At 39.6% G+C, this 12,520-nt stretch overlaps 1 pseudogene; it reads left to right on the forward strand.

The window, feature by feature from the left end:
• Nucleotides 1-972: 972 nt before the first annotated feature.
• On the forward strand, nt 973-1,065 carry LOC115804009 (U6 spliceosomal RNA; annotated as a pseudogene).
• The last annotated feature ends 11,455 nt before the right edge of the window (nt 1,066-12,520 follow it).

Raw genomic sequence — 12,520 nt, forward strand, 5'->3', positions numbered from 1 at the left:
TAACACTTCTATGGCCCTGATTTTCCTGATCATTTCTGGTTTCGAATACTTTATCCTCCAATCCTCAGAAACAGGGTTAAAACTGTGCCACACCTCCATGGTTGCAGCCTCTGTGACAGGTATCACTTATCGCTCTTTCCTGCTGAGCCCAGACACAGCTTCAGAATCCTCCTCAACCCTGCAACTGGGGCAACCACTAGCAGCTAAACAGAGTTGACATGAGATTGAATGTATTTGACCTTCGTGTTACACACCATCATAATGTCTAAAACCAACACTTTGACGTTCAAACACTATATCTCAGACCGTCCCTGGCATTTGAGAGGGGAACAAAAACCAATGTCAGACAACATGTTTGATTTTAAGGTTTGGAGGAAAGGGTTGCAGAATTTTGCATAATAAGGAAACGAATAGCTTCCAGGGAAAAAAAATGTCCATGATTAATATGACCAAATAATGGGAAATCTAGTTCATCCCCATGTCTAGCATTTTGCCCCATTGATCAACCCAAAATCAAACCTTTTGTCAAATAAAGAGCTGTTAGTTTTTAGATTGAAACAAAATTGACACTACAGCTATGACAATGTATTCCCTTTCTCGAGGACATTTGCAGTAGAAGTCACATCTCAAAGGGGAACCAAAGGATTTCACTTTAAAAGGATTTGACTTTAAAGAATTTCAGCCAGGAGAAAACTGGAAATCTTTGGTTATGGCAAGATAATATATGTAATATATTAATTTATGTCTTATACTAGTCTAAACTAAGGTACTTATCCCACTCTGGACTCAAAAAGGAGCCAAGCTTTCACTTTTTTCCCCATGGAAAGTGGGCAAGATCCCCACAAAAGACATAGAGTATCATCTGAAGAAAATATCTGATCTACCCAGACATCAGCATTAAGCTGAGAGGAAATAGTATTTGAGTTTCTTTTAGAAGGGATAGGTTTAATTGAAAGAACATATGTTAGAGGCTCGCTTCAGCAGCACATATACTGAAATTGGAACAGTACAGAGAAGATTAGCATGGCCCCTGAGCAAAGATGACACGAAGTGTTCCATATTTTTAGAATCTGAAAAATAATATATATATACATATGTATAACTGAATCACTTTGCTGTACACCTTAAGCTAACACAACATTGTAAATGAACTAGACTTCAATAAAAGAAAAAAATTGGGTAAGTTGGGTGGGGGGAGCAATTGGATCCCCTTCCCCCAATTAATGACATTAAATGCAGGAAACTGACAGGCTTCTTTAGTAAAATAAACATAACTAAGATAAATAACAGCTATGCAACATAACACACTGTGTTTGTAGTCAATGCATTTAATCGGAGTTTTTGGAGTCTTCATACTAAAGTGGAATAAAAATTGTTTGGAGGATTAGAGATGGTATACACAAAGTCCTTAGCACGTAGTAGGTGCCCATGTAGTGCAGTCAGGGCAGCTTCAGGGGCTGATGTCTTCATGGTCATGACATCCTTTGTTTACTGATATAGCAGGTGACATTATTTGTCCAAAGTAGAGAGAGGAAAAATATATTGGTGACATTTGGGACTGTTGAGGTTGTTTCCTCAGGAATTGGTGGGTATTGATCCTACTCTAGCACCTGCCATGAAGGAAACTTACTGTCTTCAGCTGATATGAGCCCCTAGGAGATATGTTAGCATCCCATTGACACAGGGTTATTCTTCCCAAAGATAATGGGCTCAAAATGCAGAGCTAGAAAATCAAAGCCCAATGTTGATCTACCTGGCACCAATCAGTAGGTACAAATGGTGTTTAGGGAGTTTGCAGCTTTCCTATCACCCTTTAAATGACATCATATAATCAGTAAGTCTAAGTCTACCCGTATTCCAGGGAACAGAAAATCACCCCAGGTCTTTACTTCATCCTGCACTACTACGTATCACCAGTAGATGACAGCAGTTGGCAAATAACTGCGTAGTCCAGGCTGGGACTGATTTTTTTTTTTTTTTTTTAAAGCAGAGCCGGGTCCACACTTGGGAAAGTAAAGCGTGGAAGGTGAGTCACACGAAATAGTCTTTCAATAGGCTTCAATTTTCGTTTTTCTCCATTGTTCCCCATCTGATAGCCCATTTGGAAAAAAATGCCCCTGGGTATTCAGTATGTGAGGATTCCAAAGAACAACAGAACAATATCCCCTGAAGCACAGAATGCTGTCAAAGTGTTCTTCCATTGCTGTATCACAGGCCTTTGACTATTCAAGTGATACTGGAGGTATAAAGAAAGTACTGTAGCAAATATGGCCTTGCAGTAGATCATGCATCTGCTTTAAGATTAGGTAAGTAATGATTTTAGGTAACTCAAGGATATATTTGGTGAAATGTTACCTAAGTAACATTTTAACATGTATAGACTTAACAAGACTTAAGTTTGCTCCCTTTGAGTGGAACCAACGACGATGTTACAAGAGGAGAAGGGAGACATTTTCAAAAGTAAAGCTGGAACGAAATAAAATAAGGCCTGCTTGAAGAAGAAAAACAGCCAGTGTAAAAAGAGAAAAAGTGATTTATCCAAAGGATCAAAATCGATAACTGCTGTTTCACTGATTTGGGCTGAGTTCTCTTAGCCAGCGTTCTGCTCTAATTGACCAATCACAATCGTCCCTCTGAGAGAGAAAGGAGTATGCAAATAAAGCCTATGTAGAAGCAAGGACACAACTCCTGGCTCCTATTCTCTCTGAATGAAGAGATCCACAAGTTGTCTCTGGCCTTGGGAAAGCTCTCCAGGCATCGGATGTGCTAAACACTTGAATTCCATCAACTCACCTGATACTCCCGAGGACAGCATGTTAGAAGCAGGGGTTATGGGTTGGATCCCTGGTCCGCGGAGCTAAGATCCCACACGCCTCCCAGCCAAAAAACCGAAACATAAAACAGAAGCAATATTGCAACAAATTCAAGAAAGACTGTAAAAAACAAGCAGAAAGAAATGCAGGGTCCAAGACCAAGACTCTTTCCTCCTCCAGGGCAAGACGTGGCAAAGTGAGAGGAGATAACACCAGCTGCTGAGGGCTCTGAATTCAGCGCAGGCACCTGCCCCTCTCCTCCGATAGGTGGTTCTCCATCCGGTTCCGCTGACGGAAAGAAACAGAAGAGTGGGAGGTGGAGAAACGTGGGTCCTACCCGCTGCCAAACTGAGACCACAGCCTGCAACTCTTCCCTACCACCACCCACGATGATTGGGCAGCTCACGTCTGTGTTTACAGTAGAGACAGCCATTTCTGTGCTACAACCTTGTTTGTTGTAGTAATAAAACTGCTTGCTATTTGTTTTGTTTTGAGCATCACATGGCCACTTCCATCGTAAAGTTTCTCATAGGTCTTCGCTTAATGGTTTTGGCAGACATTGATGACTGCGATGGAGTCATCAGAATGGAGGGTTTTTTTAAAATGTCCAGCTTTATAGAGATTTAATTGACATATAACATTCTGTAAGTTTAAGGTGGCTGCCTGTTGAATTGATACATTTGTATGTTGCAGAACGATCTCCACCAAGAATGGAGATTTTTTTAAACCTATCATTCCTCCTGCATTTATTAGCTAGAATTATCCAATAAAGAATGTTCTCTCAACAATTGTTGAATTACCTGAAACAAAAGAGGCGGGGTAGATGCTTCTTTCTTACCGTCTATTTGTCTATTTTCAGAATAGTGAGCTGGTGCCCACACAACCTCCAAACTAACTTGTTGATTTTACATACTTGATGTGTTTCAAATTGTAATCATTATTTGTTTTTACATTCTTCCCAAATTTGGCCAGTGGGAAATCCTTCAAGTTGGCTCATATAATCTTGCTCTGGGGCATAATAATATACCCCTAATTCATCTCAAACACTTTCTTCCCCAGAAGTAAAATTAGGCATTTTTCTAAGGAGCCCTGTTCCCTTAAAGATGGAAGTGGTACTTAGATTTTACATTCTGGATACCCAGAGTGATCATTTAAACTGAGTTGGTCATGCTTCTAGGCCTTTTCAGTGGACAGGACTAGGAAATTTGTAGTTTTTAGAAAGAGAAAAATAAATCATAAATACTGATATTTCTAATTCAAATCAAAGATTACAGAACTTTTACTTCAATTCTTTTATTTTGTCTTTTTTTACTCTGAAAACCTTATCTCCTAAGTGTATTAACTTAATTTCTTCGTTGCTTTATCTTGCTCTCTATATAATGGTATTTAAAATAATAATGTGAATATTACCACTAACAACTAGCTGAAAGAATTCAATCTAAAAGATCTTTTTTAAAATTTATTTTATTGAAGTATAGTTGCTTTACAATGTTGTGTTAATTTCTACTGTACAGCAAAGTGATCAGTTATATACACATATACATTCTTCCATATTCTTTTCCATTATGGTTATCACAAGATATTGAATATAGTTCCCTGTGCTATACAGTAGGACCTTGTTGTTTACCCATTCTCTATATAATAGTTTTCATCTACTAACCCCAAACTCCCAGTCCATCCCTCCCTCACCTCCCCTCCCCCTTGGCAACCACAAGTCTGTTCTCTATGTCTGTGAGTCTGTATCTGTTTCGTAGAAAAGTTCATTTATGTAAGAGATCTTTATACTTTTTTTTGTCCTTAGGATATATCTCCCTAGGAATGTAAAATCGAAATATGTCTTTTAAAATCAGTTGAAATAATTCTTGAGATGGTTATGCCACAGAATTGATATAAAGTTAAGTTCACTTTTTTCCAGTTTATTTTAAAGTTTTAGGGCTTGTTGTGTTTTGGTTGCTTTTCTCTTTGATTTAACTTTGTTTTTAATTATGTAAAATATTTACATGATTCCAAAGTCAAAAAAACAAAATAAATTTCATAGAGAAGTCTATGTCCCCTCCATATCCTCTAGTCCTTGTTCCTTCCATCCCATTTTTAATTAATTTTTGGTTTATCCAGCTACTGAAATTATAAATAAGTATGTATTTACTATGTCTCCTCCTTTCTTATCTAAACTATAGCATTGTGCAAACACTGTGATGCATTTTGTTTTTGTTACTTAACAATATGTCTCAGCCGTCACTCTATGTTACGACGCAGAGGTCTTCCTGATTCCTTTTCACAGCTACATAATATGGCATTGTGTGGATGCTCCAAAGTTTATTTAACTAGCCTCCCTTCGATAGACATTTGGGTTGTTTCTAGCTTTTTGCTAATTGGTTCTCTACATTTGTCTTATTTTGCCCTCCCAAGAGTCCAGTTGGTTTGGCTTAGTCTTATTTTATAGAAAAAGAAACTACTGCATAAGTAGTTAAGGACTTGACCAAAAGTCACAGAGTTAAGTGGGGAGGAGGGAACCAAGGATTCTCCCACTTCCATAATTTCTGTTCTTTGCACAAATCTATATAATTCATACTTTGGTGTAAATAGCTGGTAACATCTTTGTTTTAGAGTGAGAAGGAAGGGGAGGAAGTGAGAAGCACATGCTTTAGGGTAAATTGTGGAGGAAAATTTAGCCTTAAGTTCAAGGCTGGAATTTCAGGTCTCAGCCAGACTGTGGGAGGAGTATCTGAGGGAACAGCTGGCCTCTCTGGCATTGTCCCCAGTCAAAGGAATGCCACACATCCACAAGCAGGTGGGTCTATTTTTGGCAGAAGGACCTTCTCAGTGCCTGCTAAAATCACATCTTGTCCCCTGCTATCGCAGGGCACTTTGCTCTCCTGGTAAATCCACTCAAGACTCCCTTTAAAGGATATAAAACAGTCCCTTCTCAACTCTTCCCTCATCTGTGACTACCTCCTTTGTCTTCTTTTGTACGCTACAGACCAGGGGGAAAATGTTACATATACTAAACCACACAGAGCAAGCCCAGTTCTGATAAGTAAACATCATTTTACAGTCTTCTTATGGGAGAAATTAAGCTGATATTTACAGGAAGACTTAAAGACTTGGAACACAATCTTTCATTAATTTTCCCTTTTTCCATCACTCTATTTTTTAAGGGACAGTGTCAATTCTGAAGGAACATAAGCCCATATCATAATGTTATTTTAAAATGAGCATCTCAAGGTAGTGCCTCATCTAAGAATATGTTTAGCCCAATCTCCTCCCACCTTCTCCTCTGCGAAATAATCGTATTTAGAATAAAGCACGGAGACCACTGTAAGACAGGAGGATCAGCAGCTTTTCAACTTCAAGACACAAATCATATTCACTGCACAGTCCTTCCCAAGGCAAAACAGCAGCCACTACATCTTATAGAGATTTTCCAAAAGGGTTTAAACAAAGGAGCTTTCATCTCTGCCTGAGTAGTCGGAATATGCCATTCCCTCGGTAGTCTTGTTAATAAAGGTTGTATTGTGCCATTGCTACACTTCTGAAACCAAACAGCACAAGTAAATTAGGCACATTATCATTGTACGAGGCAGCAGGGGGGATCTGATCTGACCACGTGAGGATCTGACCTCATCATGGATCTGACCAGCTCTCAAAGCTAGTCTGGCTCAGGACTCTCCCCAGCTCATCTGGGTGGACCCACTCAAGTAAAGCCAGTACCCCATAACTCTGACCTTTGTCTTGTCAAGACCCCATAACTCTGACCTCTGTCTTGTCAACTTTGACATGTGAGTCAATGCCTGAAAGTTCACTCACTCAGCATACATGAAGTTACTTTCTGCCATGTGTCAGAGATGAGGAAGAAAGTTGTGAGCAAGACACACACACTCCCTGCTATCTGAGAGAAATGGGGAGAAATAGGGATATAGAAAGACAAGTCTATACAAGTTAAGTGTTACAGCAGAACCTTGGGTACATTTTTAAGCTCTTTGTGCCTGTTTGTAAAGGAGGATGACAAAAGTAGCTAAACCACAAGGTTGTTATGAAGAGTAAAACACCTAGTATCAGGCACAGGGTAGGTGCTCCACAAATGTTAGATAGAGTTAGTTATTAAGTGAATTTAAAGTTAATGTAAATCTAGGTCTTCTCCCTATCCTTTCTGAAGTATATCTTTCTCTTCCAGAGTTTCATTTAATGAAACCAACAAGCCTGTAACATAGATGCTACCCACATTTGGAGAAGTTGAGGCCACAGAGATGAATGGGCTTCTCCAAGTCTTACACCTCACATAAAGTAGTGGTGGAACCCAGATCAACTCATATCAATTCAGCCCCCAAAATTCCTTATGCTTTTAATCCATACTTTATGCTACATTCCCTGTGAGAATCAAAACTATGAATAAATACCCAGAAGAGAGAGAGATTAATTCTATCAGGAGGCATCTAGAGAGGCTTCTTGAAGAAAGTGGAGCATGCACTGCCCTGCTAATCCACCCATGGCTCCTTACTGCTTTACAATAAAGTACAAACCCTTTACCAAAGCCAGAAATCCTCTTTTCCTTTCCTTTTCCTTGAGTCCCCAACAAGTCCTATAAGTTATAGCCAAGAATTGTATCCCAATACATCATTTTTATCTATCTATCTACTGCTACCACCTTAACCCAAAGTACCACAATCTCATGTTCAGTTTGGTTTCCCTACTGATCTCCTTGCACCCCTTCCTGCCAACCTAAAATCCATTATCTGCACAACAGCAAGGGTAAGCTTAAAATGCAAATCCGACTGTGGCACTCCCCCACTTTAAAGTCCTCCAGTAAATATCATTTGTATTTAGAATTAAATCTAAATTCCTTTCCGTGACTCTACGTATACATGATCTGGTGTCTGCTTATTTTTCCCACTTCATCTAGTCAATGTCTTCTCTCCACTCATTATCCTGCAGCCATAAATGCCTCCTTTATTTTATCCAACAGAAAACATTTTTGATCTCATCTCATGGCTTTGCACTTGCTGTTTTCTCTGCCCAGGATGCCATGGTCTTTTCTTCCAGACTTGTTCCTCCTTATTGTTCAGATCTCAGATATCACCTCCTTAAAGAGATCTTCCCAAGACACTTCATTTAAAATAGGACCCCATTCCTCCTGCCCCTCCCACCCACCCCGTTTTTTTCTATTACTGCACACTGTTTAATTCCTTTAAGGTGCTGATCACACTCTATAATTTTTAATGACCTATTTATTTGTTGACTGGATCCCCACTGAAATGTAAAACTCCAGGAAGATGGGGATTTTGCCATATTGCTCCATATGATATCCTGGGCTTATAGTAGACATTCACGACATAGTTATTAAAAGGATGCAAGGAAGGGAGGAAAGGAAGTTTCAACAGCATTTTTTCAGAAGCATAAGGCTTGAGCAGGTAAATGTATAAGGAAAGTAGGGAGGCAATTCATAGCAGAAGGAACAGCTTGAACACAAATCTTGAGTCAGATGAGTTCAAGATTTGTTTAAAGAAAGACACGTCTACTAATGTGCCCAGAAAGTAGCTGTATAAGGAAACTAGGATCTTCAATCAGTTTACAAATGCTTGTCAAATGCCTGTGATGTCACAGATACTATGCTGGAGGTTCCCGTTACATACTGCTGCATAGCAGATTATCCTGAAACTTAGTGGCTTAAAACAATCACAATCATTTATCTTCCTCACAAAGCTGCAATTTGAGCAGAGCTCAGCAGGGGCAGCTCATCTCTGATCCACGTGGCATTGGCTTGGTAGATTCAACTAGGGGCTGGAAGATTGACTTCCAGGATGGTTCACTCCCATGGCTAGTTAGCACTGGCTGTCGCCTGGGAGCTTGGCTCCCACTGTGAGCTGGGGCCCATGCTTCCTCTCCCTGTGGGCATTTCTACAGATTGTTTGAGTTTCCCCACAGCACAGTGGTTGGATTCCAACAGCAAGGGTCTAAAGGAGAGAAGCAAATGTGCATGGCATTTCTATGACCTACCTTTGGAAATAACATATCATCCCTTCAGCTCTACTGCTTGAGACAGTCACAAAGTTCCATCCAGTTTCAAAGGGAGGAGACAGGGAATCCACCTCTGGATGGGGAAGTGACAAGGTTCTAGAAGAATACTTGAAATAGGAGATATTGTTGCAGCCATCTTTGTGAAATAGCAATACAATCTACTACTCAGGGATACAGCAGTGAGCTCGGAATTACAGTACCTGCCCTCAGGAAGCTCAGGCTATAATGAGGAAGACAAACCCATATGGTTTTGTAAAGTGTAAGTTCAGTGATGGAGGAAAAACAAAGTGTTAAGCTGAGACCAAATGACCTGTTGCTACGCTCAAAATTTAACAGCTTAAGATAATAATCAGTTGGTTTCTCCCAGCTCCAGTGGGTTAGGAATTCAGGAGTGACCTAGGCGGTTCTGGTTCAGAATCTCTCATGAGGCTGCAGTCACCACAGCAGACTGCACTGCAGTCGTTTAAACTCTTCCACTTCCAAGATAGTTGCTGGCAGGAGGCCTCAGTTTTTTGCTACATGGACCCCTCCACAGTGCTGCTTGAGTGTTCTCACAAAATGATAGCTGGCTTCCCCTAGAGTGGGTCATCCAAGAGAGAGGGCAAGGAAGAAACTGCAACTCCTTTTATGACCTAGTCATGGAAGCCACACACCATCACTTCTGTTATATTCTATTCACTGAGCCCATACTCAAAGCCAGAGAATTAAGCTCCACCTCTTAAAGGGAGAAGAATTTGTGAACATGTTGAAAGTCATCACAGACCTTATCTATTATGCAATGGAAAGAAATTTAGGAAGAAGTAATAATTGGGTCAGACATACTTTAGATAGATCACCCTGCTGGTGATACGCTGGATAGATTTGAGAAAGGTAAGACTGAAGGTCTGCAGACAAATTAGAAGAATCCTGAAATATCCCAAAGAGAGATCAAACAAGTCTAAGTGACTTGTAGCAATAGAGGATGAGATGGGTTTAAAAAATGCTAAGGAGGCAAAATTGTGTTATGAAAGAAATAAAAGCATTCAAAAATTAAATGTCATATTTTAGACTTGAGTGTCTGATTGGAGTAATGGTTACCAATCAAGATGGAAAATCCATGAGACAAAGCAGATTGAGGAGAAAGAGAAAATTCAGCATTAGATATTTTGAGTTTGAGCTTCCAGTTTTAGTGAATGAATAGTAGTAGGTTTTTGTTTTTTTTTTCTTGCCACTGCAGAATTTATTTTTGTCTTATTTTGTTAACAGCCTCATTTTTACAAGGTGATCCTATCCTCACCCACTCTGCTTGGACAGGGCCGTACCCAGTGATGTGCTGGTAAATGATCTCTCCAAAATAAGTAAACAAATAAAGCCCTAGTTTGTAGTGTGAATACTCCCACCTTTTCAAATTTAATGCTCCCAACGGTTTAACAACCAACTCAGAAAATTACTGGAATGTTATAATCAACTGGCCCTGGTACAATGGGACTATATCTCTGGTTTAGCAATGAATCACATGACCCAGATCTAAGCCAGTCAGCACACTGAATTTCTTCTTAACATGGTGACTGGTTCAGAGAGGGACATTTTAGCCAATCAGAGCCAATGAGATGCAAAGAGATTCTTGTTATGCATCTGGGAAAATACTTTTATTTTTCCTTGATACTTGTAATTAAGAGATAATGCAACAGCACTATTACACCATGTGAAGTTGCAGAATGGAGCCAGTCTGCCCTGTGCAAAACAGAACTGAGAGATAGAAAGAAAGTAAATCTAGATGACATTATTTAAGCCATAAATCTAGCTGTAGCTAAAACTAACTCTATTCATAGACTTTCCAATTAAGTGAGCCAATAAGTTCTATTTTCCTTTTTCTTCTTTCTTTCTTTTTTTTCTTGTGTAAGTAAATTTTGTTTTTCCTTTCCTTTACATTCAGAGTTTCTCAGCTGTTATTATGTGTGACATCCAGATCCTTGGTTATATAAATCTGAAGCTCAGCAGACAAGTTCAGGATTGACAGAATTTAGTGAAAATTTAATCCATGAGAAGAAAATAATTCACCAAGGGAGAGAACCATCTTGCTGATCACAATTTTCTTAAAATTCTATAGAATGAGAGATATGGGAGCAACGTTAGAGATCATCCAGTCAAACGCCTTCACTTAACAATTATGAAAACTGTGTCTCTAAAAGGTTCAACACTTTGTCCAAGACTACTTGGCTCTTTAGTCTTTAGAGCCAAGACAAAAACCCTGATTTCCTGACTCCTATGTATCCCTTTTCCCAATCATGGCAAATTCTGAGTTATAGGATCTAATTTAGCTGAGCAAGTACATATCGTATTTATATTATGAATAAGTAAATGTATCATATACTACTTTTCAGTTTAATGGATAGCACTTTACTATTTCAGAGCACCTTGTATAATTTAACCTTCTTGCCAACACTGTAAAGTAGGTGGGACAAGTATTTTAGAGATAAAAAAATCTAGGCTTGGACTATTTGAATGACTTTTCAAAGGTCAAATAGCCAGTGAATAATAAAGCCAATAATAGAATCCAGGACACTTGATTCCTTCCTCCAATGCTCTTTCTTCTGCCTCTCTTTCAACTTAATGATGTTTCATTGCAAGTGCTCAAGGTGTAATTTAGATAGCACAACTTCCCTGGATTTGAGATGGCTTCTCATAATCGTCAGAAATATATATTCTAAGATGTTCTCTCTCTGCACTATTTCTGTAATTCTCCAGGCTGCTAAGACTCAATCTGCTTAGTAATCAAGGTGTCAGCACAGGTGGTTTCACAAGAAATGTGTTTGTTTCCAGGGCTACTGTAACAACTACCACAAACTTGGTGGCTTCCAAAAATGGAAATTTATTCTGTCACGATGCTGGAGGCCAGAAGTCCACAACCAGGGGTCATACTCCCTCCAAAGGCTCTAAGGGAGGATCCATTCCATGTCTCTTCCAGCTTCCTGTGAGTGCTGGCATTCTCAGCTTGTGGCCACATATCACACAAATCTCTTCCTCCATCTTTATATAGACTTCTCATTGTGCCTGCCCTCTGCATATCTCCTATAAGGATACTCGGCATTGGATGTGGGGCCCACCCAGATAATCCAGAATCATCTTCTCATCTCAGTATCTTTTACCTTAATTACATCTACAAAGACCCTTTTGCCAAATAAGGTAACCTGCCCAGGTTCTGGGGATTAAGACATGGATATATCTTTTGGGGGGCCACCATTGAGCACACTATGAGAGGCAAAGGAGAAGGATTATTTATTTATTTATGTGTTGACAGGAGAAGAGTTATTTACCCGAAGGTCAGAAGACTTACGAGTGGAGTGAATCAAAGATCTGCTGCACCACCAGTGATGACAAAGCACTCTTTTCCAAAGGTGACCTTCAACTCATTTACAAATTTTGAAAAGATCTAAGTGGTCCATAACACATTCTCTGAAAAGATGCCTTGCCATCAGCTTTGTCAGCTAACTGTGGGTCATGGGCTAGAGGGTGAAAATGTATCCAACAAGTAGTGACTGGCTTACATGCTTAGGCATGTGCCCTGTTTATGCAATACCCTCTGCCAGAGTTAGCTTCATGCCAGGAGGCAAACTTGAAAAGCCACTATTGAAACAAGAGCTCCTGTTTTTGGCTGGCCAGAATATCAGATTCTTTGCATCATTCACTCTCTTGGAGAATCAACCACTAGA

This window comes from Delphinapterus leucas, chromosome 13 (genome assembly GCF_059928025.1).
Source record: "Delphinapterus leucas isolate spDelLeu-1000000601 "Yukka" chromosome 13, BTC_Dleu_Yukka2, whole genome shotgun sequence".
Taxonomy (NCBI): domain Eukaryota; kingdom Metazoa; phylum Chordata; class Mammalia; order Artiodactyla; family Monodontidae; genus Delphinapterus; species Delphinapterus leucas.